Genomic DNA, 16,127 nt, shown 5'->3' with positions numbered 1-16,127 from the left:
CAGGTAGCTCGTTTCCTAGTTTGTGTTTCTAATATCTTTGAGACCCAAACGGTAGGGGCTCCTTGAACGGTCCGCACCTCTGCACTTCTAACTCAACGAACACGGACAGCCTTCGGTTAATGACATCTTTTCCGACTCATTAAGAACTGCGCAACGGGCTTTAATCCAAATTCGCTGCCTCTCGGGAAGGGTCAGAAAATTAACCATGAAAACGATTTACTAGCAACAAACCATTTCCTTCTCCTCACTAAACCAGGGGACTATTTGAGAGGCATTTGTGCAGCCTTGATGCAATAGAATTGCCCGTGTGTAGCCTATGTCATTCTCCGACTCGAGACTACAAGAATGGCAAACTAAACGTTCACTTCATAGATTTGTCCACTTGAGTCAAAACAATTGCAAATGATTGAAAATGAACGCATGGTTAATAGCCCACAACTCTAATTAGGCTATACTGCAAGAAAATGTGAGGTGGAAATGACTTGGACTTACCGCGTTGAAATATCTGGTTCCACTTTGTTGAGTCGATTTCAAGCAAGCCCACCTCGCACGATAACGATTTTAAACTCTTTATGCCACCATTTCAAGACAAAGGCATATGTCACCCGACTTAGAAACGATCCTTTTGTAGTTTCTGTACAAAGAAAAATTAAACATCAAGCCTTTTTCTCCCTCGATGTTTAGGAAGAGGCACATGCGAGGTATTCCCAATATACATATTTATATGAGTCATATTGATCATGTAGATATCATAGGCGGATAAATCGTCACCGATCTTTCATATGTCTGAGAAAGGACACGACATTTGCTTCCAATACCAGTACTTCCCCTCTTGTCCGTACTGTTCACAAGTCATTCACTGTGTTGAGTGGCATTTCAATCAACTTCCAAATACCGCAGGTGTATGGGAAAACGCCTTTCGATTCCGTAGCGTATATCCAGCGGGCGACCACGAATGATAAAATCAAAATTTTCCAAGATGCCAACTTTACACGGAGTGATATCTGTCCGACGTGAAGCCAAAGCATCCCGTTTCCGTTGCACAATCATAAGTTTAGATTATGCTGAAAATGTGGTACGCCTCCCACTCTTACGCGCCTATTTAAAAGAAAGATCACCATCCAATCTACAACAATACGGCTGTGCTCACTAAAGATAGACGAGCCCCTAATAGCATCACCAGACGTTCCTACAGAAAACACAGCAGCGTTCCATAAGGACAAATGTATCCTCTGTAAACAGGAACTCTCCAACTTCAGCACCACGGACAGCGCTATGCTGTGCACAATGGCTGTTCAGTGGCGCGTTCACCTCTTTACGTAGCCTACTAGTCGGAGCTCAGTGCAGATACACTGGCCTAACGTGGATTGAGAGAACAGAATGCACAAAACTCATGTAGACTTCAAACAACAACTCTAGCATGGCTTTGATAAAAAATAGTTTTTATTATATTATTATTTCATAAAGGAATTAGATAAAAAATACACAACATCCCGCCTACCTCCGTGCATGTAAAACGGAATATCGAAAGCATTTATGTGTAAGTAGTAAACGCCTTGTATACATAGTGACAGTGCATGACATCTTCAGCTAAAAACAAAAATCAAGGGGAAAATCAGATGCTTTGACTTTACAGTTACCAGCCCATAGGGGCCACTGCCTTCATGCATTTTCACCGGAGATGAGAAGACGAGGAAGAGTGAGAAGTGAGGCAGAAACAGAGCTTTTAAGATATCATTTAAAATATATGCACAGTATGTCCTATTTAGGAGTTATGCAATGGATACCTGTTACCTTCTTTACATATTTGATATCTTCAGGAGTATTTCATGGGATCATATTGAGATCATTGGCATGAATATGACTCATCAAGGTTTAACTCTGTGATCCAAGATTCAATCACCATACCAAACTAACAATAATGTATTGGGTTCATCATCTACATGCACAATTTGATTCTATATGCTTGACATATAGCCTATTAAATGTAGATTAGGCAGTGAGTGTCCCATCCATAAAAAAAGACGTATGGGTGTGAGAAACCTTTAATACTTGCCTGTATGTGCCTGTATGGCCTTGTCTTTTGGAAGGCCTATCAAATACAGCACACTGAAACTCCAGTGCCTTCAATTTGCTTGTCATTTGCCAGTTTAATTTCAAAGCAGGTTTTCTGCCGCAGTAACATCTTAAATATTTCTGTAGTTATTAATAAAGCAACAGACTCATAAAATGGGAATAGTGCAAATCAACAGGTGTAAAATGCTCCTTCATGGCTTTTCCCCCATACACTGTTATCAAGGAGGAAATTTACTTAAAAAGGTGACAACTTAGTGTACAAATGCCTCTCACGTAGGAAAGTGAATCAATAAAAGCCATCTTGTAACCCGAGAGAGAGAGAGAGAGAGAGAGAGAGAGAGAGAGAGAGAGAGAGAGAGAGAGAGAGAGAGAGAGAGAGCTGCGCTCACAAATGAGAATTCTCAAGACTGGGCTTTGTGCCCCTGAAGACACATTAGGACACAGAGAGGGTGTAAGAAATGGCTTCACCACCTTGCCTGCAAGCCAGTTTGTGTATGCTTTAGCTGCGAATGTCTCACAGGAAGACACACACACACACACACACACACACACACACACACACACACACACACACACACACACACACACACACACACACACACACACACACACACAGAACTCAGAGCCTCTAGCAGGACTCTCCGTCTCCACCTTGCTTATATTGTTATCAGAAGACCCAAAACTTCTGCCATGTCCCGCGCTGATTGATTAAGATGAACTAATAATGTGACATTTAAAAGTTACCCTCCAGGCACATTGTGGTGTGGCAAGCGTAGTGATGATTTAAAGTTGATTCCTGTTCTATAGATACTGAAGAACACCCTCAAGGTCTCCCAACACCTGTCAGAAGCCCTCAGTGTCAGCCTCACCCAGGCTCTGCTTGATGACAGCCCTGCTCCACAACGAGGGGCATGTTTTCTCACTCTCTCAATCACCCACTGCCGATGCCTGCTAGCCAGTGCCACTCTAATTGGCCTCAATTCCTCCGCCCTCCAAAGGGTTCACACGCAGGGGCCACAGCATAGCCGTGCATGGGTCACATTTCTCATTACATGAATCACAACACCAGAACATGTGGTTATGCTGATCAGCCTGTCAGCCATGGCCATGCTGTCTGGCAATTTCTCATAGTGACAAATTGCCAAGATGCCTGCAATAACAATCATGGCAACAATCAGAGAGGAATGTGGACATGCATCCCCCTCGATAAATCAACCCATTTAAGCCAATATGAAAGCTATTTCTTTCCCTGTTTGCACCTGTTTATTTATTTATCTGCTATTCAGGGTGTTCCATATTTGTATTTGTGTGAAGATTAGAGTTTAAATAGCTGAGATTATATTCTTTGAAAGAGAAAGGAAAGGTTGCAAATCCCATATTTAGTCTCTCCTTTCAGAGGAAGCACACAGTGCAGCGATACGAGGCCGAGGAGGATGCTAGCATGGCATAATGCTCCAGCGAGGGGCCTGACGGATATCTTCTGCAGCACAGCCGTGAGCTGCGAGACATGCATTCCTCCGGTGACCTGCGCTGCTGGGGGGAGGTGTCATGATAGCCTTCTAACTCCTAAGGTCTGCTCCTGACCCGATTGTCCGAGGAAACGCTAATGTCTTGTGAAACCCCACATCACTCCTGTTTAATTCAATACTCCATGTACGGAGGGCATGGAGTTGAAATAAAAGGACATTAATCATTCAGATTGCTGTTAGGGTGACTCTGTAGCTGCAGGTTTTAGCTGTGGGACGTCTTGTGGTACATTAAGACCTTTGCAAACTATAAACTGCTGTGACACGACCAAAAACCATTAGCCTTGTATTTGATAGCAACATTGGATATAGTTGAGAAATGCATGGAGACATGAAATAGACTAACATCGTAATTCTGTATAATACAGCTTTTAGCTTGATCTCTTAGTTCTCTGCCAAAGGGTTTGTTTTTTCCCCTTTTGACCGCCTTCTGCCTTGATCTTCAAAGCACCAGGCCATCCAGTGGGCTCTGACCACAGCTGGTAAAAGCGAAGTGGACAAAAAAAGCCCACCGTCCACAGAAGCACTGTGGATTCAATTAGCTAATGGAGGAGAAGCATATTCCCTGCCCCCCTTTTTCCCCAACAAGGCATTTTGCAGCAAGGCCTTTAACAGTGTTATAATGCTTTAGCCATTAGGAATATATTAATAGACTGTTTGCAGGTTTCCTGGCTTTTATTTGGCCAAAGCTCTTCATGCAAGGCCAACAGGCAGAGCTTGATGCACTGCTTGTGGAGAGGACTGATAGTAATTTCTCTATCTATCCATTATCTGTGATTTGTCAAATAACTGGACATTGCTATTTGTCTATGCCACATGTGGCTATTCTTCTTCCCCAAGAAAGTGGACAAAGGAGCAGGATGACCTTTAATTTAAAAGAACAAGGCGAGGGGAAAATGCATTCCTGGCACAGCCTCATCTCTCCCGTCTGTGACAAATCTCATCCTGGCTGCATGCGGCCTCTCAAATCCTTTGGAGTTTGTAAGAATGCAAGGGTAATAAATAAGCTGTTAACCGTATACATTTTTTTCTGATAGATTGGTAAAGTTATACACTGGAAGATTATCCGTAGTATATGAGATTTAGTGTACTGTAAGATATCTTTATTGTTTAGCCTTTATATTTCTCTTTTGCTATAACACAAGCCATTATTGAAATATATGGTTAAAGTAATTGAACAGAGTATATGAGGCTATTTGAGAAAGTATGCTATTAAGTCATGATACCCAAATCCAGGATTCGGTCCAGGAGGCATTTTCCTCAATTTAAGGGAAGCAAAATTATGCAGATAAACACTGATGAAGTCTGCCTTTACCATTATCTATGTATATGGTCTTGTCTTCATAAACAAGCTCCATCCTGTGGCCTTCACCTTTCTGTTTCCAACACATTCATTTTAAGAGTGTTCTGATTGCTGTAAAACTATTTCTGTTTCTTTTCATGTTAGCAACAAGAGCACCTGTATCACGAGCGAGTACAATGAAGAGATGGATGTTGTGCTCCAGTGACTATCCCCCCGTCATCCCCCTTCACAACCTTTCTTATATCCAGGTGCCCATGGAGACTTGCTCTAGATATGCCACTGATGTGAAGTGAATGAAGAGCGAATGTATTTGGTTATGCTGCTGATAAGGTAAATACAGCTCTCTTCAAGGAACCCAAGTGTATCTAATCCCCCAGTTTCCCAATGTGCCTTGTTACAGTGCCCCAGGTGCAGTAGGCACCTCTGGAGCAGGACCCTTTGGTGTGCGGGCCTGATGCTGAGCATGTCAAAGGGATCTGGTAATGGCAGTAATGGATTCTGTGTAATCAGGTCCAATTACACAGCATCCTGATGTTTGACACATCCCCCCCCCCCCCCCCTCGCCCCCTTCATCAGCACATCTCCTGCCCACCCGTCCCCCCGGCTGCCTCGAACGGTGCGTTCGTCAGCCACTTCGCTCCACTGTTGCCCGTGCTTAATTTGATATCACTAATAAGGCAAATGGAACAGAGTGGACGCAGCGGCAGCCTCAGCTTCACTGGCGGCAACCCCTAGCGCTTTTTCCCCCTGCAGTGGTCATCGCGCGCCATGAGCTAGATCCTAAACACAAATGACCCCACACTCACACACGCCCTCTCATGCATCCTAAGCAGCTGCTTACATCTCATATTGTGCGGCAGGGAACAAGGGGATGTGACTGGACATAGACAGCCAGAGTTAAATGTTTTGCCCTGCCCCCCTCCAGGGATTGTTAACAGTGATTTGATTTGGGTATCCTGGGCTGTGTTTACACATGCTGAGATCCTAATTTATTCAAGTCCTTGACATCCTTTGGTAAAGTCAATAATTACTGCCCCACTCCAGATTATTTGTTCCTAGCATTATAGATGACTAACCGCTGATTAGGTGCTGCCCTTTGCTCCTGGATGAGGCCGTATTGGTGATTAAAAAGCATGAGAGTGCCTTTTTGCAGTGCCTCACTGGGCCATGGACTGTTGTCACATGATGACAAAGGCAGCAGGGTGAAGGTTCTATCTTAGTATTACTTTGAGCTCAAATGAAGCACAGCAGTTTTATAGGTAAAACAAGCAGCATTGCTTCGCAGAAACAAAATGTGAAACTATGTGATCACATAACACATTTTGTCACAAGACTATATATTGTCCCACCTCTTTAGATTAAACCACAGCATGTTGTCTGGGCATATACTGCACCCTCTGAGGGTGTCTGATTATACAGTTCACATTCTGGGCTTTGTTTTGCTTTAAGGCTGCTGTCCTACCTGCACTGCATAATGCACCATCTGAACAATCTCAACTCAAGTATCATACTGATGTCCTGAGATTCTGAAATGAAGACTAGCTGTTGCCTTTGCTTACTTTCACAACAATGGCTTCGTAAGAAGCTTTCACATAGCTCCTACTACTCCCTGTTAGGGTTTTTTTTTTTTTTTTACAGAATTGTGGACATAAATATGTATGTGCATTGAATGTGCATTAATTATCCAATAGAGGTGTTAGATTTCCTTCCAAACAATCATGAAATGATAATGACATTTAGCAGTTCTCGAATGGTTACAGCTAAAGCACAGCATTATTTACTGTGAGAACAATATGATACACATACACATAAGCAGAGGTGTCTGAGTGTATTGGACCTCCTGTACCTCACCATAGTATTTTGATGTTTTACTGCTCAGTAATGGCATTACTTGCCAAATTGTTGTTGACATTATAGGAGAGATGACCATAATTATTTCCCCTAAATCACTAATTGTTTGCTACTCTCCAGGAAAGCTCATTTCAGTAGAAGTCTAGGGGAGGTTGACTCTAGGCTGTAATTCTCCTTAACCACTACCCCAGTCAGATGAATGGGACACAATCTCACTACCCACATTCATTTGCTGCACCTGAGCCTTTAGCCAATACCTTAAAGGAGTATATTCTAAGACATAGGGAGCATGGCATTTTCATGTCTTAGCTGTTTTGGGATCATTGTTCTATGCAATGCTAAATTCAACAGTCTAATTAGGCTTTATCTGTGTGATCAGGTGGAACAGTGTTTCCGTGGTTACGGTGACGCACAGGAGCACATATGATTATTGGGTGAGATGAGCACTCTACCTGTTTCCAACGCTGAAAACAAATCCTTTCAAAATGATCAATATACACCGCAGAGAGTGCTGGTGGTGATGGTGAGCTTTTTTTTTTTTTTTTTTTTTTTTTTTAAAAGACAAAAACAACTAGTTCTGCTCCATCATCATTGGTCAGGAACTCTACACCCTGTAGAGACAGAAAGTAAAAATAGGCTGAGTAAAGATTTGAAAGATAGTCCCTCCAAAGATTGGTTCTGCTATTAAGAATTATAGCTCCCACTTCAATCACAAAGCACAGAGAAGTAAAGCAGAGGATGAAATAAGGTTTTAAAATGAGCCTTATGATTTGATACTAATGAATGGCCTTTTGGCCATGTTGACCTTTATTTAATAGCATAGCAACATATTAAATGTCCCCTTGCTGGGAAGCATGATGTATTCACATTGCTGTCACATATTTCATGAGGCACCCTAACTCATGTCATACATTTCAATCAGAGAGAGAGAGAGAGAGAGAAAGTGAGAGAGAGAGAGAGAGAGAGAGAGAGATAGAGAGCAGAGAGAGACAGAGGGAGGAAATTGTGCCTGTCATTCCACCTCTTCTCTTCCTCCTGTGACACACAGCCCATACTCCCATTTCTTAAAACGTAATGGCTTTGTCGATATTGTCAGTGAAGGAGTCTCCTCTGTGACTGAATGCTGCATTTCAAAGAAAGAATTCATTCTCTTATTCCTCTGAGTATTTTATTGACAAGCTGTAAAATAAGGCACATTTAAAACCACCCCAGATTCTTCATGTTGTTGTTTAGTATCTTCTTTATGATGAAGATAATGGAGACAGCACAGATTCTCTGCAGGTACTTTACAGCATCTTTTGCAATCAGCCATCATGTGGTTTCTGTGTGTGATATTGCGGTTGGATATTGCAATGCTCATGAATGGCTAATGATGCGAGTGAATTAGAGAAAGATACATTTTTGCCCTTTAAATCCAAGCATTTAATAAAACATAATGTAATAGAAACATACAATAATGTTATACATCACCTCAACCAATAGTATTTGAACCAACAATGCAATAAATGATTTCACTGTTGGATGTTCAGATAGCCTTGTTTGCACAGAACCCAATAATGTAACAACTCTCCAAATTGTAATAGTGGCTTGGCTTCTCTCACTGAACTCCATCCATCAAAAACGCAATGAAACTCAATAATGGGTGACACTTTAAATTACAGCCCCTGAATTACAGGGTAAATACAAAGGCATAACAAAATACACTCTAAGTACACAGTAACAGGCTCGATATGCAAGGGCTGCTTTTAGCCTCTACTTTCCTATAACTGTCCACTATCTAACTATGAGTAGTAGTAGAGTACTAAGAGTAGCTTGGTACTATCTATCTACCAATAACCTCCTGATAAGTAGACTGCAATATACTCTAGACTGTGTGGGCTGTACATTGACATTATGCTCAGAGCAACTCTCATTTCACTAACTGCTAAGTATGGTGGAGGGACAGCTTAGTGTCCTCAACCTACCAATAGCTTTCTGCACTGAGTACATTTCCTTTGTACCTAATGTAACTACTAACTAATGCAACTACTTGCCTATGACATAGTAAAGTCAAGGTATGAAGTCTTTGTTAATGATTATTTATGAAATCAAATCAAATCAAACAAATAAAATGTCTGAAACTAAACTAGCTGCTGGAAACAGGCATCTTGTCAGATGTAATGTCCTAATGTCAATGCCCTGACCAAGCTCACACAATATAAACAGACAATAGCAGGTGTAACACAAAATTCATCTATTGAAAAGTAACTTTCATTAGAAACATTGATGCAGCCTAGAGCCATAATTACGTTTTGAAATACGATGAATTTGACACTCCTTGTAAAACCTCATGTAACTTTTCACACCAAAATAGTATCAAGAAATGGGATGTGCATGCTATTGCTGGCCATTTAAATGTTATGGGTTCATCCATGGACAATGCCAAACCTTTCCACCAAGCTTCATGGAAATGTTCAGTACTTATTGTGGAATTCTGCACACAGACAGAAATTCAGACATCCAAAACATAGGCTGCTGATGGGTTGGGTATTTCACATTTCAGTGAAATGTTCCACACATAATGTGCTTTTTGACCAACAATAAGAATCAAAGTTAAGCAGTTTGATATGTGCATATGGATAGAATAATATTATGCTAGATGGATTCCAAGATGATGGATAAAGGGAGGTATGTGACGTTCCCTGTGCACGCAGCTCTCCTGGTGGGAGACTCAGAGGGAGAGGCCACGGGCTGCAGTTAGAGCCTGTAATTGATTTTCAGCCAAAGCACCAGTAAGCAGATGTTCTGCATCCAGTCGAGATCATTAGCCTAATATGAAGCATTAGCATCGATGTGTGGCAATTTGCCATATGGAAATAAAGGAGCACTAATCAAGGTGAGCAGCAGGGTTGGGCAACGCACATTTTTCATATGACAAACTTTTGCTGGGAAAGTACTGAATATAAGTTAACACAACCGATCACGGACATCTGCATCCTAATCTACCCTCTCCCATTCATTACAGGAGAGATGCAAGACACTGCAGCTTGCACTGGGAAACATTAAGCATATGAGGGTTGCAACCAACGAAAACATGAGTCCAGAAACCACCTTAACTTGCAAAGAGACATTACTGTAAACTACACAAAAGCATTAGCTGACAAATGTAGTGGTGTATATGAGAACACTCTCTCTGTGCTAATATGATTCACTCATCACTGGAGTCCGTAGATGAAGAACAATATCTGGAAGTGTTATGATCATATTGTAGAAGCATTGCATCCACTGTATGAATTGTTTCTTTATATGGGTGAATATTTTATTTGTGGTGGGTTTCATTTATAATGTTCCTCTAAGAATGTTTGTTTTTGTATTAATGTATGCCATTATGGCCCACTTCATACAGCCATATTTACCATTATGCTTATACATCTGAGTAAATGTTTTAACAACTTGGATGGACTGTAGGGACTACATGGCAGAGGCTGATGCCTATGTTACCAAAATATCACAGAATATAAATAAAAAAGGAAAAACATAAATGTTTCAACAGATATGGTGGTCAAGCACATTTAAAAGCACAAAACCACTAAGTAAACCATAAAATGTTTTGATGGGCGTCTTGTTGACCATATTTCCAGATCAATGCTCATGGCTACGCCAGTCTTTTTATAGCATGAAGAAAAAGCCAGCATGCCATTTATGAATAACCCATTGCTACACATGTACTCTGTGCATGGGTTTGCATATAGCATGCAAGCAAGCATGCAGTAGGACTAAAAGAATGACTACTCTGACACCGAGTATTTTGTAAATCTTAATGAAGCTCGGAGGAGGAGCATGAAAAGAGGCGATGGAGCAGACCGCTCCTGAGAGGCTGCGTACGCTCATAGTGTATCTAAGGAAATGGGAAATGGCAGGTCTATCATTTAGCCCCTATAGGAGGGAGAGTGTTATGAATGTTACAGTGGCCTACTGCTGTGGAAGTCCCTGCTGCTAGATGATTACTGTACCTTTGTTGTTATCGTGGATGCTTCAGTTGTTGCACCTGTTTTTGTTTAGTGCCATTCTTTCTTCCTAAAGAATACAGCACCTCGACACCATCTTATGCACCTGAGAGCCTGACAGTGTGCAAATAAGCATCAGTGACACGTGTATGTGTTAATATAACAGCATCCTCCAGAGCTTAAGTGATATTGTAGCAGCAAATGTGTCATGCAGCAAATGAACGTGATCTATCAAGGCCTCCCAGGAAGTTAGAATTTTCCCTTCTACTTGGATTGGATCTGTGTACCGCACGCACTGTAATGGCGACGTTGTCCTTTTCATTGAGTTCTGGCACCCTCTCGCCACAGCGTGTGTAAGGGAGCCGAGACGAGAGCAGCATGAATGACAGACCCCCGAGGGGCGCGCTGCTGTGGATGACTCCTCTCTCATTCAGCGGAGGTGTCCGGCTCCGCTCCACTCCTCCTGGGGGTTCATGACCATTACTGGGCTAACAGTGGAGGAGCCGGGGCTCTACGGGGGAGAGATGGAGCGCGATGCTCACGAGAGGGCCCCGCGTGATTGATTCATCACATGGAGCGCTGTCTCCCCGCTCATTGATTGATTTCACCCCAGCCACAGAGGCCAGCCATGCTCCCCCTAATCAGCTGTGAAAGACGGGCGCGCTGTGGGGGGAAGAGGAAAAAAGTGCCATGCTAAAGGGAGGTTTCACTCTAAAAGGATGATCTGGGCTTAGTGTGTTTTTGACTGTATTTAAAGACGGAATTGTTTATCCTGCTGATGTAGCATCTGCCAGGATTTCAACAGGAAATACTCAATGAGGCAGACGTTTAATTATACACTGAAAGCCCCCTCACCAGTCTGCATACCGCAAATGGCACCTAAATAACTCCAGCTCTTTGACTGTTTAATTTCATGATCAGTCATTAAGCAAAGGTAAAGATTCACTTTGACATTGCATTCCTTCCCTGCATTCTGTGTGTGCCATGTGAATTCTCTGATTCACTCGTCATGGGCTAGACCACCCTACCCTCTCAGAAGTCTTGTCTTCTCCGAGCACGGGGACTATTCCCTCCGGGATCAGTTAATTCCACATGGATTGCGTCCTCTGAGTCTATTTGTTCGGAGAGGGGAACGGCGCATTCGGTCTTGGCCTCTGAGTCATTTAAAGCTGCTTTATTGCCCATGAAACAATTTCTCCCTCTGCTCCTGGGACTGCCTGCTGCTGGTCTCTGTGACGTGCCTCGGCCCCACTGTAGCCGCCTGGTGTGCTATTCTCCCTGCCTCTGAAAAAAGGATTTTCTATGCCCTCCGCTGGAAAGCCAGTTACAGAGAGAGAACTCTCTTGCTAATTAATTCATGGCTGCCACGGCCGAATTGTACGTGTATTACTGGCCCCAAGGGTTTGGTCTTAAAAGTCACTCAAAGCCACTCTGCTGGAGTGCTTCTGATGAGTTCTTTCTTTTACGTGTTGAAAAAACCCCACATAATTCCTTATAATGACTGGCAACTTGTGTAATATAGTGCAAAATGCTTGACTTTGTTCTCCCATCTTTCCTCATTTAAAACCATAGGGAGAAAACATTCTTTTTTTTATTATTGCTCTGGGGAATGCTAATCAATGTTTGGCACATAAAAATATGACAGAAATGTTTAATTACCTTCAGTGTATAATGCACTCGTCATTCGCAGGTTTGAGGTGAACTTACAGAGGCCTACACATTATGTCCTGAATATGAGTTCAACTAAATAGTGTATTTTAGACGTCTAGAGGTCTTGTAGGTGAACTAAAATGTAAACCTGTCCTCATTTTGTAATCTAGGGTACAAACCTTTGAATGATGGAACACTTGCAATGCAATTAGAGACGGTGAACTCATCAAAAACCCCTAAACAAGGTCCCCTTGAAATAGCTTCTGCAATTCTCTTTGCAAAATCCTTTTTACTGTACTTTTACTGACTTTTATTCTTATTTTTTATTTTTATTTTTCCCTGTGTAGACCCAGTACAACAACTAAATGTTCTTGGACATTCAATTCATGTGATATTACAGACCCATTAGAGGTTAAAATCCTATAAAGCTGTAATGCTTGTCAGGTCTTTCAAAATCATGTTTGTCTCTGGGGCTATATGGCAATTAGGCTCTCTGGGGCTTTAAGGACCTGTGTATAAATTGACCAACTAGCTGTGACACTAATGAGAGACACTAATGTCTTCTTCCACTTCTTTTTAAGTCATGCATCCTCAGAGAGAAATATGATTCAGTAGTATTGGATTGGTTCAAAAAATTCAAAAACATGCCAGGGGTGTATAATTGGATTACATACATACTAGTCTACTTATACAAACAGTGAGGACATTGCCACAGAGACATTTCCGTCTATGGATATCCTCATTCCTCCGCCGTAGTGTCAGTATCGGTGCTTTATTGTAGGATGAGTGTGTATATCAGCCAGTATGAAGGAGAACGAAAAATAATTAAGGAATGGTAGTTGTGTGGCTTGGAATAAAAGCCTCAAACCCAGTGCTGTATACAGAACATAATGGCTGGCTTTTGCTTATACTAAATACAAATCATACATTGTAGATCACTCATTAGATTAGATAGTGGTCAGTGGTTGATGAAGATGTTAAGTGACTGCTGGCCATCACCAGTTTCTGTTGACCATCGTGGGATTTTTAAGTAAAATGATCCGCCACAATATTCTACCAGATGTGACAGTCACGACAGGGGATAGCAGATCACTGTGGTGTGCTTTAGTACTTACTTGCTGAAAAAAAATACTGTGATCTTCCACTCAACATAAGTACTGCGTGTCCAAGAACAGAGTTTCAGGCTGGCCCTTTGATTCCTTCAAACAGCCTCCTCAGAGACTTACAGGCAAACACCCTCTTTGCTAAGTTTCTTTTGACACGGAAAGTCATGTCTTGGCCTGCTGAAATGAAGAGAAGTTTCCCAAGCTACTGTGAAGCCATCAAACACAGACCTCCCCCTCGTATGAAACGGAGGTCACCTTGTCCTCTGTCAACACACTATTTTGGAGGCCCTGACAGGGGGCTGAGGTTCTATGCCAGCCATTGTGCTGTATCTGCCAGCAACTGACAGACACTGCCATGTCTCTTTGAGGCTGACCAGGGGACTGTCTGGATGTGGCCCTGTTGTCTCTCTCCCGCTAGTCAGCTGTGCTTGCTATGCTCTGCACTTACACCCGTAGACACCCAGGCTTACATATTAATGCAGAATTCAATGGGGGGAAAAATAAGCAATACACATTTTCAATGATTGATGAGTTGAAAGCAACAAATGACGTCCTACCTATCAGTATGTCTGCATAAATAAACATGCAATCAGCACAATAGAAATCGAAAATAGACTCAAACTGTCAGAGAAGAGGATAATTTTGCAGACACTGAAACCTTACCATGGAGCATAATGGAAAAAAATAAATAATTCAGATGTACTTAACAACAGTAAGCTATTACTGTCAGGAGATTTCTTCTCAGCGAGCCACAGCTAGTATGATGACAGAGGATGGCCTGGGTGAGTGAGCGCATTGTGGAAATGGAAATGATAAACCACGGAGGGCACGCAAGACCAAGCCAAACCAAACCGTTCATGCGTATAGTAGTTCAGATGCCATGCAGGCCAAACTCAAATCAGGCCCACATTGGCAGTCATTTTCACTAAAGCAACACAGATATTGACTGACAGGAACTTTGAAATATTACACTGCGGAGGAACTCTGTGCTGTGAGATTGAGAGTGTTTCTTATAATTGGACATTTTGATCTCTCAGTCACGTTTACGAACAGTCCATCAATGCCATGTTTGAGGAGCAACTAATCAAGTGAGCAGTAGCCAGTAGCTTTGAAAACAAAACTTACTGGGGCACCCATCCACTCCCCTCTTGCTGCTCTGATTCCAACTTCTGAGCTTTCATTAAAGTAACTGCTGATTGACCAAACGGCAAAGTTTGCTGAGAAACTTCAGAGGGTAATAGATCTCTGTAATGCTGTTCAGGCCTTTCAACAGGTTCATCCTACAGAACCATGTGGGAATATTTGTCCACATTAACATAAAACTCAGACCACATTTCAAATGATCTCAATAGAAAGACAACAAAAGTGCACATTTCTTTCATGCATCTCACTGCAGACCTATTTACTGAGTGGGCATGTGACACTGGCGGTCGGCTATAAATGCATGCGCTCTGATTAGAAGATTACTTTAAGCCTAAATGTACAGGAAAAAAAAACAACTCACTGCTGGGCAAAGTCATCTGAACATCTTAATGATGCCTTTCCCTCGGGTATGTTCCAGGAAGTAAACAAGAGCGTTCCCTCCCCCTGCAGTGACGAGACACTGGACTGTGCTGCAAAACAACATGTGGACATTTAACACATTTGTACAGCGATGTGAATTTTATTGTGTTATTGTGTTGTAATGTGTTATTGTTTCTCAGATTCTGAAAGTCTGGTCCAACCTTTTTCGATGGTCGGAGAGTGGACAGAGACACGAGAGATGGAGAGGCAGTGTGACTGCTCTCTTGCTCAAGGTCCTCTTTCGTTATGTCTGCGGCTGTCCTCTCTTTGAACTGAGTCCTATGTTTAACAGACACTCCAAGGAGCAGCTGGTGAGCCTTCAATATTGCCAGGGGGTGAGCGGCTGAAATGGATGTTTGGAGGACCATCTCAGTCCAATTCTCCCTCTCTGCTCCTCATGCACATGCGTTAGAGAGGCTTTTGGCAGGCTTTGAGAGTCCCGCTATTACTGTGCTGTGTCAGACACTGCTGCTGCTTCATGGGAAGCTTTGTGGAGTACTTTTATATAAACAGCACATATCTCTAATGAAATCTCTGAAGTTCGGCAAAAAGAGTGAGAAGGACAAAGTCAGATGCTATTATATATGCCTTGTGAAAAATAGGACCTGAAGGATTGCTCCGTAACGAGAGTCAAAAGGAATCGCAATCACGCCTAACCCCCCTGAACACAGTGTTCTTGGAGACCTCGGATGAAAGGAGCAGGATGTGTCTCATGACTGGATGCACTTGCTTAGAGCTGGAACAGAGCACGCTTCCCTTTACACAGATTTGAAGCTACTGTATCCCTTCACGTCTGCTCTGGCGCGGCTGCCAAGGCTCTTTTCACTCCGACCGCCTGGGCCCGCGCCAGCGCCGTCGATTGTCTGTTTCTGGGAGAAGATCCAAGACAACAAAGGGAATGTGCTGTTCTGTCTCCTCTCCTCTCCTTCCATCCCCTCCGTTCTCCCATATGGAGCACGAGTTGACTGAAACCTCCCATAAGCTGCTCTGAACACATGGACTATGTCAGTCGTCCTCCTCCACCAGCACCTCCACCTCCTGCTCACTCGCCTCTGCTATCAGTCAC

Source organism: Sardina pilchardus, chromosome 4, assembly GCF_963854185.1.
Source record: "Sardina pilchardus chromosome 4, fSarPil1.1, whole genome shotgun sequence".
NCBI lineage: Eukaryota > Metazoa > Chordata > Actinopteri > Clupeiformes > Clupeidae > Sardina > Sardina pilchardus.
The sequence above is the reverse complement of the archived record's forward strand: the minus strand, read 5'-3'. Positions refer to the sequence as shown.